We start from the raw sequence: 18,405 nt of genomic DNA, 5'->3' as shown, positions 1-18,405 counted from the left end.
AAATGTTTTGTTTCAAAAGAAGCTGAAGGAAGCAACAAAAATCACCGCTAAAAAAATGGGAGTTTGGGAATTTGGGACACAAAAGGGTAAGTTAAGTTTCCTGGTAACGTTAGCTAACATTTGCATGTTTTTCCACGCGTCGCAGTCAGTATTTACTATACGCTATATAAAGACATGAACTTTAGCGACCATGATTACACCCCAACATGTGTGCTGTGTCTGTTTTGTTTCAGAGCATTCACCTTTTGTAAAATCGCCGCCGCAGACGCGTCGGGTGGGCATGTCCGACCGGTGAGATCTCTGGTTCTGACCTGCTGAGACTTCGTTAAATCTTTATGAGAGTCACGAGAGAAGCTTATGACAACGACTGGGATGCATCTGGGCCAGCAGAGCCGGGGGGGGGGGGACACTGTCACAGGGGCAGAGGAAGAAGACGGAAGTTTGGGAGGGTTTGATGCGCTACTTGAAAAGCTAAATAAAAACTTTTGTTATATATATTGTCTTGTTTTTTTAAAGTAACAGTGTGCAATATTGGAAACGACATGAAGCCACTAGTAGCCCGAACAGTTGAAAAGTGAGAATAGTGCAGAGAGTAGATAATCTGTCGGCGTCCGGCTAGATTTGTTTTAAATGTCCCGTTTGTTCTGGAAACAGGTTTTCCATTACCGAAAAAATCCCTGGGACCTGCTACCAGGTACTTTTTTTTAGTACCACCTCAGTCGAGTTCCCGAGCCGAGGCGATACCAAAAGGTAGATCGTGTTCCATCAGACTGCTGGTTGGTCGAGAGAATCGTCACTTATGACCGCGTTGTTAGCAAACAAGAGTGCGGAGTGTTTTTCCAGAACAAACACATTTAAAACAATCTAGCCGGACGCCGACAGTTATCTACTCTCGGCACTATTCTCACTTTTCAACTGTTCGGCTACTAGTGCTTCATGTCGTTTCCAATTTGCACACTGTTACTTTAAAAAAACAAGACATATATATAACAAAAGTTTTTATTTAGCTTTTCAAGTAGCGCATCAAACCCTCCCAAACTTCCCGGTCTTCTTCCTCTGCCCCTCTGTGACAGTGTCCCCCCCCCGCTCTGCTGGCCCAGATGCATCCCAGTCGTTGTCATAACTGCTTCTCTTGACTTCCATAAAGATTATACAAGTCCAGCAGGTCAGAACCAGAGATCTCACCGGTCGGACATCGCCCCACAGACTTCGGCGGCGTGCGATTTACAAAGCGTGAATCCTTGAAACAAACATTACACAGCACACATGTTGGTGTGTAATCCATGGTCGCTAAAGTTCATGTACTTTATATAGGTATAGTAAATACTGACGGCGACGCTGAACACATGCAATGAGCTAACTTTACCAGAACTTAACTTACCCTTTTGTGTCCCAATTCCCAAACTCCCATTTTTTAGCGGTGATTTTTGTTGCTTCCTTCAGCTTCTTTTGAAACAAAAACATTTCTTCTGGCCGCGGGCGAGATGCACGTGCTGTTGTGAGTCGCGCTGAAAATTACGTTCATCACGCGTTGCTATAGTGACCAGCCACGCGGAGGCTTCACTCAATCTACAATGGAAAACGGACATAGAATGGGCCGAGCGAGCCGAGCCGAGCTGTTACCAGCAGTGGAAAAACGCCATTGTGTCTGTTTAAATAGAAATTAATATAATGATGCACTCAGTGTAACATATGCCAACTAAACATGAGATTATAACTTTGTATGGAATATGAGATATAGTTATAAGGTGAAAGGTTTTCAGTGCGGTTTGTCAGTATGAGACAGCAGATGCAAAGGAGTTTTGCGGTTTCATGTTTTTTTGTGAAATGTGTTGTGTTGTTAAATGTCACTTGTCTATTACAGTAAAGGTAAGGCGCCTCAATGTGAACTCCGAGCCTTATGGGAACCAACGACAAAGGGAGGAAAATAGAGGGACAAATTTCATAGGACTTGTGACCACTACTGTCAAAAAAAAAACTATGCCATTTCATTGAAGAAAGGAGAGACGGTCCCACCCCATGACCCTGTGTGAGTATGAACCTGGACCTCTGCAACATGAATATACACTACACACGACACTCTATTGATAACTCTAGATTGGTGTTCAGTTGTAACCAATTGAATGTTACGTAACAATGATCTAAACTTCTTCCGCATCTTCTCACACTACACAGATTTCTAAAAGTACTGATCAACAATAAGATACCCTGTGGGTGCGGGTAAGATTGAAGGAAGCGAAACAGAAACCAGCTCAGCTGGCCTGGTCTGCTCTTCAAGAACAGACAGACTGGGACAGCAAGGTATTTCATATTTTGTACTTCTTCAAATCATCAAGTACTGTACAATCAGTTGCCAGTGTATTAGGTACAGCAGTGTAATACAACGGTCTTGCCACACATCTACCTTCACAAGGTCATGATGTTCATTTTTTATGAAAGTGGTTTAGAGAGGTGTTGATTCCCGTTATATTGGAGGTGCAGTTTGCGGTAATTGTGACCTCCAATTGTCTTTTTGTCCAGGCCGTTTTTTTGAAATATATTTTTTATTTTGTTTATGCATGTAGAAAAGATATCCAGCTGTAGTTAGTCATGCTTCCTAATATTAGCTTTTCCCACTGCATGGTACCTACTCGACTCGCCTCGACTCTACTCGCCTTTTTGTTTTTCCTTTACGAAAAAAAGTCCCTACTACTTACTTTGTAGTACTAGGTACTATATACAGTTCCTGATTTGACGACCAGCCACAGCTCGCCTCATGCATAAGCGGTGTACTAATCTCATGGAGAAAGAAGGCCGGGCCATGGCGGCCGATCGAGCAGGTACCATGTAATGGAAAAAAACGCCGTGAGTGACTGCAGTTCTGAACCCGCAGCTACTTTTGTTTACTTTTCAATAAAATGTTTCGGTAACACTTTAACAAAGGTACACAAAAAGAGTAGTTAGTGATTAGTTCTGTTTTGAAAGAGTGACAAAGTGATTATTATCCTTTTCAAAAGGTTGGTTACTTTTTTTCTGATTCGTTACCCTTCTGAAACCAATAACTACCCTTCTGAAAAAGAGGGTAACGAATATAAGTACTGTTTTTCGGAAGGTAACAAATGATTTGTTACTACCGGTACACTACTACCATTTTTTGTGTACCTTTTGTGTGTTTACCAATGTTTCTAGTGACACAGTTGTACATTAAGAAGTATATTTCTGACTGTGCCTTTAGGTGTCCGTCAGGTCAACAGTGTCCGAAGATGCTACATCACCTATGTTCCAGTGCAATCAACTACTCTGTAAGGCACTTATTGTTATTGCTAAAAGAGCAGACCATGGAGTTATACTTCGGGTCATACTGTATTGTACTGTACTCTTGTCTCTCATTATTTCCCTAGGGAGTCCCATGAATCTTCTCACAAAGCACGTCATGAACACAATGCACAATAATATTCGCTGATTCAGCCATCCTTTCCAAAGCTCAGGTGTGAAAAATCTGCTTTTATGAAATTTACAGAATGTACTGTAGCTGCATTATTAGAGAAAGGAAGTTTATTTTTTGGTCCATATTGGGGTTTAACAAGATGTTCAACAGGGCTACGGGACTGTACATTATATTATGGAACATACTATATTGTACCGTGTTTTGTGAATTGTAATTCCCATAAGGTCAGCTGTGTGGAAAAGGCACCAAGCGATGTTGCAACTTCACTGTAAGATACTACCCATAAAAACAGTTGTAGAGCTTAATGCTGAAAAGGCTGGTACTCATGCATCTTATTAAGTTTCTCCTAGGGAGTCTCTTTCACCGCCCAAAGTATGTCAACGGTACAAGGTGCTCAGGAATATTCACTGATTCACTAACTCATCCAAGGATCAAGGTCTGCACTTTCTTTCATAAATACGTATATTAGTGTTTTATTTGCTTACTCTGTATGCAGACTAACCAGTGACTACTTGTATCCCTCCTCTCCCCCCTCCTTATAGAGGAAGTCCCTCCCAAATGATGTATATATTTTGCCGTGTTGACATGTTCAGGTCCTAGAGTGGAACTAGGACTACTTAGAGTATAATCAGATCTGGGTTCAACATGATAAATCTATTTTTTCATCTATTCTTTAGCATGCTGTCAAAGACAAAAATGGGAAAAAGTCAGAATAGACATCCACCCAGTCAAGGTATGGGGAAAAAAAACAAAAAACATAATTTGCATTGTAGCATGTGTGTTTTTATCCTGATATGGGTCTTAAACCTCTCTCCGAAACTGATGTACAATCAAGAAGATATCTGTTGGTTTACCCCTTTTTGCCTAAACAATAGTATTAATCTCAACAGGTTACTTCAGAATTTGATTCCAAGAGCGTCTTGGGAGGAGGTTTGGTCGTGTTTACAAGGCAAGAGATAACTCCTGAAAAGTAGTATGCTGTGAAGATTGTCTGCTGTGTAGAGTAAGTATGCAATAGTTAGGTTCAGTCTGTGCTATGTAGCATGGCAGTACTTGTCCAAGTACTTTCTTTGCGGTTTTTGCAAGCGGCTTTAATAGTGACATTTTCCACTGGGATTAATACAGTATCTATCTATATACCTATCTGTCTAGCTGTCTGTCTTCTGATTCATTTCTCATTCTCTTTTGGATTAGGAAAGCTTCCGAGAGGTGGGGACATTATCAGACCTCCTCCACTGTAATATTGTAAGATACTACACATTTTGTGAGGCTTCAAGATACCAATGGGACGTTTAGCGGCAGTCAGCATCTGTCCAGTAAGTCTAATACACACCCTTTAAATCTTAACTTTTTGTTTAAGTTAAAGGTGAGTAGAATTTTTTCTCCAGGTCTTTAGACAATTCTCGGCAAAGTCCTGTATATTCATATGGGTTATGTAACACCAAACCCTTAAAGACTGGATTGATGAGAAGAACACTCAGTCTCCCAAGACTCAACGAGAAAGAAGAAAGTCTCAGCATTGCTCAGCAAATGTTAGTGTGGAATATATCCACTCCAAGGAACACATCCACAGGACCTTAAGGTGAGACAGACTCTGCAGTGTGTGGCTGGGGCAAAACTGACATAGAGGGAGACTAAGATGGGGGCAATCAATTTGAGGTCAGACAGCACCACAATTACAACTTCTTTGCAAGATGGCTTCCTTGGACCAGCCAATATGTTGATTGTACTGCCTGAGCCAGGAATAACCCAGAATAACCGTTAGAGGAGGTGCGTTAATCAGGAGGAAGGAAGTGTTTTGTAGGGTTACCTACATGCTCAGCATGACTGGAACACTTCTGTGGCTGACTGGCATAGGGGTGTCTTGTAACCTTGGCAGTCATGGTTTAGAAGGGGTCCAAATCATCGCCCAGGCATGATCAAAGAAACTACCTCAATCGGAATGAGTTAGTGGCAAAGTAACGAGCTAAAAAAATATATATACATATAATAAAAAGAAAAATATATGACTGTAATATTTTTAGGCTGGCAGGAGTTGTACAACCTTTTTCCGCTTGGTAAATGTTTGTTTACATAACTCATGGTGTTAATTTCTATTAATGTTTCTCAACTTTTGAATTATGTCAAAGTTTGATCATTTTCTAAGCCAGTTTATATTAATCCCCACAATATTAATCTTGGTAGGATCATGACTTTTAGACCATCGGTTCAAGACCCTAAACATACTACTACGTGACATTAATAAATCTACATTAGCCTAACTTAATAACACGTAAATATAATAAATAAACAAATGCCACCTTACAATATTTACCATAATTTTATATTGGTGATCAACTAATAAAGATAAGGCTATATGTTCATCAGACCAGTGGTTCCAACATTTCAGCTCAAGACCCAAAAGAGAAATTTTGTGTCTCCCCGGGACCCAAATTTTCAAAAATCACCCTGAATCATTGTAACACATCTACATTTTTAAACTGTGTACAAACAATGGAACAAACCATGAATTGATAATTATGATGAAGTTTATTTATTCCATTATAAAAGTAGACAAAAACAAAAGCTCTCTATTCTCTCTTTCTGTGTCTCACCTTTTCTCAACCTCATTTCTTATCCGCCGCCTAGGATGAGAAAGATAGAGAGAGAAAACCCCCACAGCATCTGAGCTGAACAGACCATTGGAGCAAAAAAGAACGCTCATTTCACATAAGATTGATAGCATTTACTCTGCCACTTGGCGACCATAAAACGGGTCTGCGACCCATTTTGGGTCCCCCCCTAAGTTTGGGAAACACTGTCGACCAATGTCTAAGACCCAATGAAAGCCACAGCTGACTGTTTTAGATGAAAGCTGCTTTCAAACACAGACCCTTTCTGAATCAAGCTCTTACTTCACATCATGCTCATGTGTTTATTTTGTTCAATTTCTGTTCAATGTTAAGCTGAAAACATCCTGTTTGGGCTGGATGGAGTAGTAAGATGGGGACTTTGGTCTAGTCACCAAAGTGATAGAGATGACTCTGCATTGATGGCAGAACGGAGACAAAGGAACCACATCTTACATGGCTCCGAACAAGTGAGATGGTCTTTACTGACCATTTTTAATTATTCTGTATATTGTATTAAATATGGTCTTCTATGGGCTTATCGGTGATGCGATTATGCCCTTTCACACTTTATTCTCACCTGTCATCACAGTTGGCGGTGAGAGCTGTAAAATCAAGTGACATGAAACGTGTACGACTTTTGTGCCAGTAGAACGAAAAGCTGATGTTTCATTTACCTCATGCATAACTAGTTAATAGTTCCATGATGATTAATGAAGGATAACTGATGCTCGGAAGTGTCTTTTGTCATACTGTGTTTATTTCCTGTCCCAAAAGAGGGAGAAGTACTATGACGCGAGTGGAATATCTTTGCTCTGGGCTTGATTTACTTTGAACTCCTTTGGAAACTCTCTACTGGCCATGAAAGCAGGAGTGGGTGGTCTATCATGAACAGAACAATCATTGATGTTATTTGAAATTTAACAAACGATTGGCATACTATGTAGGCTTATTATAACATAAGAAACCAGTTGGGTATACTGGTAACAACATCAGTTTATTTATTCACAGTATGGGATTACTGTAGGTAGCAGATAAGCTGATTTCTTTCTTTTATTACTTTGCACACGCTCAACTGATACTAATTTTATTATTAGCCAGTTTGCGGCTAACTTACATGTTATTTCATCCTTTATCACCTGCATACATCAAGGTCTGGAATGATGCCAAAGTCAGACTCCTGAGATTTTTACAGACTTTTCCCCAGAGGTAGATGACCATATTCTTATTATTCTTACTGATTCACTTGGCGCATGAAGCTTCCACAGGTGTGCTACGTATTGATGTCACCAACAGACCACGGTGGCAATGTACTTAGTTATATTTACGCAAGTACTGTGCTTAAGAACAAATGTAAGGTAGTACTATACTTAGTATTTTATCTCATGCCACCTTTAACTCCAGGTAAATATTACTTTTTACTTACTGCAATTAGATGACGTCTTTACAGGTACTGTAAGTAAGATTGTGCCGACCAGCATTTAGCCAAAGAATTTGAACATCAACAAACTTCTCAGTCCCAACTTTAAAAAAAACGTAAAAAACAATGTAATGAACATTTTCTGTGTGGCCACCACGGAAAAACAATGCCAAAGTAAATCCTGAGAAGATGACCGCGGCCGGGTTCATGTGGAGAGCAGTGCTCACCCAGCGGTTACAGCTGACAGCTGATTACAAGGGAAAGGAGAGGGTGAAAGAAAGAGGGTTGCTGCTATATTAAGGTTCTGAATGTTACTCACAGCACCTTTAAGTATACAATGTTCTCCATATAGTCCAAAACAGACTCTGCGGTGTCTGTATGTGAATAATGTCAAATACAAGCAGCACAGATAACACTATTTTGAGAAGATATCAATCTCAGTTTCCAAAGTGCATAATAGTTGGAGTGAGCTTCATGAATATGGTATGGTAGTATTATATTGTTGTAAAAAGATCTTAGTAGAAGTTGTTTGTTGTTGTTTTTGCAGAATGAAATCAATCAAGTGGATGGCTGTGTGAGAAGCCAGAAGACCGACCGAGCAAGTAAACTGAAGGCGGAGCTGGAGAGTGGGCTCATAGTCAGCGGCAAAATTTGTGTTAGGAAAATGCACTGTCTGATTATCAAACGCTATTGTGACAAGTCACAAGTAGTATGGAAATGTAGTTCTTCTGTCCTGTAATTTTATGATGTAATTTTGTACGAAACTAGTTGAAATTTAACGTGCGCACTTTATAGCCTTTCCGCGGACTTTAACTCCTCCTAGGCATCGGATGCAGTTTGGTTTTTGCTCAAAGACACTCCTAGCCTTACAAGCCAGACCCACATCAAGTGTTTGGGTCTGGGAACTCCCCATTGGCAGAGCTCGATCTGAGGGGCGGTTAAACGTTGTCTTTTAAAATTCCCTTTGCACCCAATAGGATAGCGCTACAACCAACCAGAGCAACGCTAGTTGATAGATTGAAACGTTTGCCGTATCCTGTTGGCACTACTCCAAACCTCTTTCCTTTTTTTAAGATGACTTCTTGCCATTTTTTGTCCTTTATCCTAAGAAAAGCTTAAGTCGGGTTCTTCCAGTAGTCACGGCAAAGCCGATTCGAAAGGCCACTGTTCCCGCAGCAGCACTCTCCTTGTTTTCAAGTAGCAAGGAAGTCACGCAGAACCATCGCAACTCTGCTGTCCTTATGTTAAGCCCCCCGACTCTAACACGATGTGTTGGCCTGACTAAGTTTGGTTTTTCCAGCTCGCAAGCCACCATACATTTGCAGCCACTAGGTTGCGTCTAGATTTCTTGCTAAGACACTTCAACATGCTAACAGACAAATCACTAACCATGCAATTATGAACTACCTATAGAGAGGGCATAATATATGGGTTTATAAGGAGGAAATGAAACATGAATTAAATTTATCATGATTTACAAAAGTAACCGACATGGAATCACATCTGTCCAGCTTTTGTTTTTGAAATTTCTGCGCCCCCAGTTTACAGTTTATATGCTGAAACTAGTTAAATGTATTGTTAAACTTGTTTTCCTCATTAATTTACTATAAAAACGTAGGAGCAAATATTTTTGCAATGAATTCAAGGAATTGACGAAGGAGTCCTTATTTTCCCATTTACTTTTTGGTGATCCATTCCGTGATGTTGATCCAGTGCATTGTCCTAAAAAAAAGCAATGAATAACACTTGTTTAAGCAAAACTCTCGCCAAAAGGCAACCTAGGGTATTTTTTTTAAATGTATTTTAAGATCTACCGGATTATTGTTTTTTCGGTCAAATGGCCTTTGAATGGTGAGTGCTAGGGGGGACTTTATGCTAACCTTAAAATATGCTACAACACTTTTGGCTATCGCTATAGTTGAATAACTGTTAATGTGTTACCGTTAAACATAACAGCACCTACCTAATTCAGCTTGTTGTTCTGTGTGCTAATGTCTGTTCTTGGTCTTGGATTTTTTGAAATACATTTCTGGGCGACTACAGTCCAGTGTTACTTTAAAAGACGTACTTTATCATTCCCAATATGCACTTGCACACTACATTGCACTATATGTGTCCATAGTGCCAATAAAACTGATTCGATTTGTATATATTTTTTGTAAATTTTTTATACTGTATATTAAAGTTTTAAATCCATCAAGTTGCCTGTTCATTAATTCCGGCTAATATAAATAATAATTCCTGCTCATGCAGAGAAGTTTAAACTAATAATAAAATTGGTGTCATGGTTGTTGAAGTTTTTTTAAAGGTTAGGGGAATGTAAAAAGAATGGTTAGGGGACATGTTCTCCAAAGGTTGCAACATTAGGGGAAGTTCTCCAAAGGTTGCAACGTTAGGGAACGGTTCTCCAAAGGTTGCAACGTTAGTGGGAACGTTCTCCAAGGTTGCAACGTTGGGGAATTTTAGTAGTGGGATTCTCTAAAAGTTACAATGTTAGGGGAACTTCTCTAAAGGCTTACAACGTTAGGACGCTATGAGAATTTTCGATGTAACCAAAACCTAATGTTCCCAACGTTAAACCAACTTTCTTATTCACACCAAGACAACCCAAAAAACCTAACCTTAAGGGAATGTCCTGCAACCAAAACAATGTTCTGGGAACAGAGATTGTTAGCTCGGGTAAGAGGCTCGACACAACATAATATTTGCTCGAAGTTCATCACGGGGGCTCTACGCATGAACTCCCAGCCATTGAGAACATTGTTTGTGTACACACAGATTGATTAATACTTATATTAAAACTGGCTACAGTACCAAATATGTTTTTTTTTTTTATTAAAAGGTTTGTGTCTTTATGCAGAGATCCAGGGTTCGAGTCTGACCTGTAATGATTTCCTGCATGTCACCCCCTTTCTCACCTAGCTGTCCTGTCAAAATTAAAGGTGGAAAATCCCTCTCTTTGTTTATGATTTCACATCATGTTAAAACACAAGACGGTGTTTGATGGTGCAATGCAGATTTTGTGTACTAATGAAGGGATGAGGGGTTCACACAAAAGCTGCAAAGAAGCAGAGAGAGCATCTGTATCGTATTTATGTCACACAATGTGAAAGTGATACGACTCTTTAGCAGTAGGATATTCAAATAAGACGTCTAGTGTATGAACTAGTTATCAGCTAAATTGAATTCCAACATTGGTTATCCCAAATGTCAATCTGTCTACTTGCAGTCATTCCCCTTTCTGGATATAAACAACAAATGGACAGTCATGAAATGGTTATTTAAAAGGCAGGAAGTTATGATGAGGAATTTATCTAGTCAAGTGCACCACTGATGCAGAAGAATGCAAATATGCACTTAAGACACTGGCTGTACTGCGTGTAAAAATCCAACAGATTAGTTAAAAGCTGTGTTGGAAGTAAATTGAACATGAGCTTAAGATGGGAATCCATTTTTGGTTCATTCTATTTGGTGGGTAACACAGACAAAACAAGTTTTCAACAGATCCAATGATTTGAATACCAGAATATGTTTATCCTCTAGATCTAGAGGATAACATATCTTATGCCATTCAAAATGTGCAAAATTGTTGTTTTGGGCCTCAGGCATTCCCAATCCACCACATCTGACTTAATGGACACTTCAGGCTTTGGTTTGTCACTTTTAAGTGCCAGTCTGGAAGAAAAGCTGAGCCATTACTGTAGCCAAGCCTTTTGTTCTAGCATAAAGACGATCGTGTTACCACCTAGTGTACACCGCAGTAGTTCAGTAACAGCTTCAACACCACAGCGCTCAACCCAGGCTCGACCTTATCAGCTGACACTGCTTGTAGGTCTGCTAGTGGTGCCAAAAAACATCACAGCACAGCAGTTGCTGTCAATCACAGCGGCACTCGCACCATTCATAAAACTCAAGCTGTAACTAAAGTTTACAAAATAAGTATTGACACATAAAGGAGGATCTCGGCCGTTGCTGTAGAACATTAGCGGCATGATAAAAGACTTGCTATGGATGACCATCATTGTATTACTTATTTTCAACTGCCATCTCACACAGCACTGTGACTAACAATTCAATTTAGAACTTATGCTGCTCAACATCATATGCAAGAACAGATGGAGCCAATTTTAAATACTGTAAACAAAAACTAATATTTCTATTTCTGCATTTATCTAGCTAATCTAGCGAGCATATAACATAAAATACGTTTGTCATTAGCTGAGACATGACTAGTGTTAGCAACACATTTACAGATGGCCCATCCCCATCGGGTTCAACCAGCTGCCACTGGGTGGTGGCCCACTCACTCTGTGGCCAAGCCACTGGACATTAACATCAGTCAGAGCTAAGCCCTAGACTCTGTGTATGACAGTAACCAAGAATTCCCCCCCCCCCCCCCCCCCCCAACCCTGATACACTGTGTACACCACTGGACACATGAACTCAATTCTGCACAAGACTGTAACAAAATCGTGCATTTATTGATACTATAGGCAAAACGCCGTGTAGGTAATTGTTGTTAACTTCTGATATACCACATATTGTCCACACCAATACTTTAATAATTGCACAGGCCTATGTGCGCACCGGTTATCAGTGTATTTCATGTGTAAACGTTGGACTACAGTGTAGGGTCTTTCCGCAGACTTGTAGCCTGTTGTTTGCTGCCCTTGCATGATCAAAGATGTTGCTCAAACATAATTAGGGTTTATAAATGAATTCAAAATGAATTCATTAATTGACTTGACAGGCACGCACCGCATGCAGTCCATTAAAAAAGGTATCCCCAAAGCGCGCCCCCCCCCCCCAACATGCCCCCGTAATGTTAATATGAAACCTGCTTCCATGCGAACAACACCTTACTGAGATCTCGTTTCGCGGTGTAGGCAGGCTGTGAAAATATTAGTTTCGATTATCGTATCAAATCAAACAATGTCACTCACTTGAATGACGTTTATACTGGAATCGAAACGTACAGGTTACCAAGTACAAGAGTTGTTCTTTGAACGACGGACGGGTGAGCCAGTACTGTAGCAGTTGGTTACTTTATGTGATTGAGCTGAAAGTCCGACAGCTTCGTCATTAAGATGGAAAGTGAACCTATTTGACAACTTAAACGATACGTACAGAACACAAGCTCTGTGATGCAATATGAGGACCTCGCTCCGTTGGCCCCGACCGATAGAGCGACTGAGTTGAATACACTTTTGTTAGCCGTGAGATTTTCACCCGCTTTGCTGGTTTTGCACGTATTTTGCCTCTCTTGTGTACTGGAGTTCACTTCTGGCGAAGGGTCCCTGGCAAGGTGGAGAGTGGTGTGAGCTGAGGTGGGTGGTGATGCTGATGATGCAATTCCAAAACTCTATTAAACAACAGCTAACGTTATTGATTAATATTTCACCGGGTAAATAGAGACGGCTAGCATTACCATAAAACCTAGAACCACACTAAATACACAATGTGGCTAGCTCCAATACAATTGCCCAGGACTCTCACTTTTATACTTGCAGCCCAATGTAATATTCTCAAGAATATTTTTGGGGTAAAGTGAATGGCCTATATAAGAATAAAGGCCTTATTGCAGCGATAACATGGATGTAATGACCTGCTACCTATAGCTCTGGATCAGTTATGCCCTGTGACCTGTAAAAGCTTGTGTTGTTAAGTAAATAGTAAATTGTGGTAGTAAGATGTAAGGTGAGAAGAGCAATGAAAATTGCATAAAATAATAAGAAGGCTGGCTACCTGGAAGCTTACTTAAATGGGTTACTTAAGTAGGACCATCTTTTGACTATTAATCATACTGTTACAATACTGTGTTACAATTTCAGCCATGCATGTGATCACATTTGACCTAGGGCATTGGCGTGTGCATTTCTGGTGGAGTCCTCTACAGGCTGCATAGGGGTGGTTTGGAGAGTTATGTCTTTTAATGCCCCCCAACATCATTTCAGTCAGTCTCCAAAAAACAGTATGTGACAATTCCCCTACAGATTCCCCTGAGGGTAGTCCTAAATGGAAACGCCTACCCAATGGTGTGGGGACAAAAGGACATCCAACATATGCTGCTAAAATGCCCTGGATATCTTGTTCAGTGTTGACATCAGGACTCGTCGACACAGTGAAGTGGTGCCTCCTCTTTGCTAAAGCTCCCATATTAGCTATTTTATAGTGTCTCCTGTATTTTGGTTTCTATTAGAGACCAAGTTTACATGCTTTAGTATTCAAAAACATTATTATACATAGCGTCTATCTGAATATACCATATTCCCCTTTGTTTGTATATGATGTGATTGTGGCAGTTAATTCCAGAAGTAGAACTACACCAGTGCTCCTGGCTTACCCAAGGGGTGATTATAATGTGGGTGTTGGTGTCACATACTCAAAATTGTATTTTTCTTTTTCTTTTTCATCAATACGTGAAGATGAGAAGTCTCAACCCCACAGTCAGTGTCGAAAATGAGGAATGATCCAATGTTCATGATATCTGGTGAGTAATCCATCGCATCAAAATTCAGTTAAGTTAATCATAAAAAGAGGGGGGGGAGAAAGAGAGTCCCAATAATGACCAATCATGCTGAAATGTTAACGAGGTGTGTTATGTACATAGTAATATGACCAGACGCGGCGAGGATCATAGGAACTCAAGTACAATCAGTTATGCGGATACACATTACATGTGGGAAATTGTCACCACTATCTGTCAGAAAAAACAAAATCACCCATGATCGATTATATGGGAGGAAAGGAATGCGATCACAACCTACAGTGACTTCAGTTGATATGAACCTGCACTCTGTAACCTAACAAAAATGACCAACCACAGACCGCTAAGTGGGGGGTGGCAGACACAATCTGTAAAAAAATTATCAGTTGCGACAGAGATTCAGTTCTTGAAAACATGTTGCAAACGTATAATTAGAAGTGCGAGAACAATATCTATTTTAGCATCGACATTTGCATGGGCGTCGCAGTGTTGAGATTCTAAACTCGCATATTTTTTGCCGAAAGCGATTGATAGTAAAAGGTAAACACATTCCACCATTCTCGCTTTTTACAATTACTTATTACGTCCTGGTATTATGTCCAAAAAGTGTGCCCCTGTTAAAACAGGTCTCGCGTAGTGGGCAAGTGTATGATGTGTGAGGTACGTTAGTGGGAAACCAGAACGGGTTTGGGTGTTGTTAGGTGGGTTGAACGGTGGGAAGAGCTCGCCAACTGTGTCGAGAATCGGATGGTTTTCTGGTATGCAAGGGGGCAATTGCCCGCATGTACAGCGTTAATGGCGCGAGTATGAATTTTAGTGCGTGAGAATATCTCAGTAACCAGCTACAGGTTGGTTTCGATGTGGTGTGTATGTTTGTGCTCATAATAAACGGAACAGCACACACCTGATCTACTATCAAGTCATAGATATGGCACAAAGTAACGGAGGGTCCGTGTGGTCCAGTAGAGGGGGTCAATGGGAAAAAGTAGAAAGGGAGGGAGGGACGGGGTTCCCACCCCGCATGAAAAAAACCGGGAAACCAGGGAGCCCGGCTAGGCATAAATCGGTATTTTATCTAAAGAAACAAGCGCGAAAGCATGCTAAACCAGCCGGCGATACAAGAGCTAATAGTATTACACCGTAAAAGGCACAAGCAGAAAGCTGCGAATGAAAAGAGAAACCTATCCTAGTCTAAAGGCAAATAGGCGGGATGGTAGCATAATAAAAAAACAAGCATAATTGCTGACTACAACCAGGCTAAGCTACTATAGTTAGCCTAACGAAACAAGCCTACAACGCTGCTACGCAACGCCAACTAAGGCGTACGTATAAGGGTTATCAGTTAAAGAACAAGCAGAAAGCTGCTACTCGTAGCCACTAAAGCAAATATATTAGCTAAAGAAACAAGGCGAACGAGCGTGCTGGGACCGCCAGGGCTAAGCTGAATAGTAAGTTTCGCCTAAAGAAACAACCAGCAGAAAGCTGCTACTAAGCCACTAAAGCTAATATATTAGCCTAAGAGAGCAAGCAAATCTGCTACAAGCCTGGGGCTAAAGTGCGATACGCTATGTTAGCCTAAGGAACGAACATACGCTGCTACACACTAAGCTTAAAGCTAAGTATAGTTAGCACGTAGGAAGCGAACAACGTGGGTAAAAGCCGGGTCATGGTGGGGCCCGAAGACGTGTGTTTAGCGGGGGAGGTTTATGTATCCTCAGAGTGGGCCGGCTAAGACCTTAACAGCTACTCTACTACGGAAGTCTGTCAGTCAGATCGTAACAAATACAGTCATTGTCTCGCTGATGTTATTGTTCTGACCACACATTTGTTCATAGCGCGTGACATGCAGGTCGTGATCAAGGTTATCACCCAAACGCGTGTGCACCAAGCGTAGAAAATTGCGAACCACGAGCCGGGTGGAATTCGACAAGAAGGCAACCAGGCAGCACACTGTCATTCAGGTTCAGGCGGCCGTTGCGTAGTACATATATGAATAGACGTAATGGTTAGGCCTGCATATCCACCATCGTGTATGATCGGATAACCTAATTTCACCGCGAGTCCAAAAGCCAGCAGTAGCACGAATAACGTTAGAGTTCACAGGAGTGACCGGGGGGAAGACGTGGGGCTGACTGTATTGGTAATTTGTTTAAATGGCATTACGAACTACCAACAAAGCCAACATAGTGATCAACATTAGAAAAGATCGGTTTTTCAATGGTTATCTTCTGCGTAGATGCACTCCCCTAAAAAATCCCGCGCAGTATTCGGAATGATTAAATTAGTTGTTCAAAAGTAAAGCGAAACAATAATCATAATGTCATCTTTTAAAAATAATTAAAAATTTCTTGTGTGTTCACGTCTTAGTGGGAAAGCAAATATCGGCAATGTCATTTTTTTCCAATATTGTGCAGGCCTACGGATCAGGATGTTACTATTCCAATTTTTTTCCGAAAGAACACATAGCACAGATATTCAGCTATAGGCAAACACGGAGATAACAAGTACAATAGAGTGACCCTGTTGGTGTTGAGGTGTCGAGAAGCATTAGGAAGCCCGCACAGAAAGCAGCTCAGCTGGCCTGGGGGGGCTGCTGTCAGAACTAACAGACTGGGGACACCCGGTATTAATGTATCCTTATATTTGTACTGTACCCCTTGTAGCCCGTTTCCATGTTAGGTAGTCGAACATAAGTGCCACGTATAATAGCAGGCTACAGGGAAATGCAAAATGCTCGTCTAATACAAAGTCCGCTGGAAAAAAGAAACGCGGTCAACGGGCCTAACCTTCACATTAAGTATCTAAACAACAAACGGAACATTACTGTAGTAACCTTCATGAGCGTAGAGTTTGACTGGCGGCTTGACGAGTGTGATTGTAAACGAGTTGCATTAGTTTGGTCTAGGGAGCTACAGTTGTGCCTAAATCCACTGGGCAGCTCTTGTATGTGTTCCGTCACAATCTTCAGTGAAGCTTTTAATCAGCCTCTAAATGTCCTGCTCCAAAGCCATAATCACAACAACGGGGGCAGTTTACTTTTATTTTAAAAGAACCTTTCCATATAACATGGGGTCAAACAGCATTTTTATGTTGCGGTTTTATCGCAGACAACTTAATCACATCGTTAAACTAGCGTGGTATAGTGTTGTAGTGCCATCACAGGAGACGCCAAAGGGTGATATGTTGCCTAATGCTGCTGTACCGTAGAATCTCATCCCTACTACTTTTGATTACTTTAGGGAGAGCAGGAACGGAAAGTTCCAAACTGAGGGTAGATTGACTATCAGCGATAAAATAATACTGGTAGGTCAAACATGCTGGGCCCCTTTGGGGGTGTCCCCTAAAGGGGGCCGGTCACAGAAGTGTCTTCCGAGACTTGGGCAACACTATGTTCTACAAACCCTAGTGCAACTACCGGGCTGTAAGACACTATTGTGGATTTACATCTTCTGGAGGCTGCTACTGGCTGACTAGGCAAACCACACCAGACCTCTCAGATCAAAATCATAAATGGAGCTGGTGGTTATTCCATAACATTAATGGCATTGAAAACACTGGCACATCACTTCCAAATTGAAGACATGAGACCAACAAATTGATCCATTGTGTAATATAGCCTTTACAGAACTTGAAAAATCAAAAAGAAAATTAGGAGCGTTTGCAAAGACAAATAATTTCATTTTTAATTTAGCAAACCAATATATTTACTAGAGATGTAACTGAAAAATCATGTCTCAGGGTTGGTGGCTTTACGTTTGAGAGGTCCCTGGTCCTGGGAGGAGTAGTTGCGTGTGCATAAGCCATTATTTCGGAGAACTGTTTCACAGTCTGGTATGTTGCTGGGGGTAGCCTAGAGGCATACACGGGAGTGGATTTTTCATCGCGCATTCCCGTCCCGCTCCCAATAGACCGAAATCTTGTCCGCGCCTGACGTTGGGAAAGATGGCACGGCCCAGGATCCAAAGTTTAAAACGAATCCCCTCGGCCCTCCCGCTCCTTGTGAAGATTAGTGTCCACTCCTCATCCCGGCGTGCCGGTGTGTTAAACTGGGACTCAGCGCGCCAGTTACGACTGCAGTACTGTTTGTCGGTCAGTGAGACGGACCCTAGACGGGCAATTTCGCTGATGAACGAAGGCTATCTTGGCTGATTCTTGTTCCCGAATTTGCGCTTGCAAAGTGGCCGTCTTCGGACCGCGTGGGGTAAAGGTCTGTAATGGGCCTTAAGTCGGACATTGCGTGCTTGATCTAAGACTCTGCATTCTTACAGCAGCGTACATCGTGCTATCACCGCACAATTCTACTCTCATAAACTTAATTAATATTTCAGACTTCCGACCATTCTGGGAACTTAATAGACATGTGCATTACTTCTGACTTGCTCTGTAAATCATTTTTTTTGTCCCCATCGCTTCTCATCCGCTCGTTAGCTTCCTCCATCACTGCTGACTTGGTGGAAGTTAG

At 41.2% G+C, this 18,405-nt stretch overlaps 1 protein-coding gene and 2 long non-coding RNA genes across 3 annotated transcripts in view; 1 reads left to right on the top strand and 2 right to left on the bottom strand.

Moving 5' to 3' along the window:
* Positions 1-18,405, bottom strand: part of eif2ak2 (eukaryotic translation initiation factor 2-alpha kinase 2) — a 50,654-nt gene that overhangs the window by 10,060 nt on the left and 22,189 nt on the right. The window lies entirely within an intron of this gene.
* The window catches only part of LOC116705413 (uncharacterized), a 25,895-nt gene that overhangs the window by 3,363 nt on the left and 4,127 nt on the right, over positions 1-18,405 (bottom strand). The window lies entirely within an intron of this gene.
* Positions 2,205-3,413, top strand: LOC116705415 (uncharacterized). Its single transcript, XR_004335931.1, has 3 exons — positions 2,205-2,301; positions 3,215-3,281; positions 3,381-3,413. It is a non-coding gene; the product is annotated as an uncharacterized LOC116705415 (long non-coding RNA).

Source organism: Etheostoma spectabile, chromosome 17 (genome assembly GCF_008692095.1).
Source record: "Etheostoma spectabile isolate EspeVRDwgs_2016 chromosome 17, UIUC_Espe_1.0, whole genome shotgun sequence".
Taxonomy (NCBI): Eukaryota; Metazoa; Chordata; class Actinopteri; order Perciformes; family Percidae; genus Etheostoma; species Etheostoma spectabile.
The sequence above is the reverse complement of the archived record's forward strand: the minus strand, read 5'-3'. Positions and strand labels throughout refer to the sequence as shown.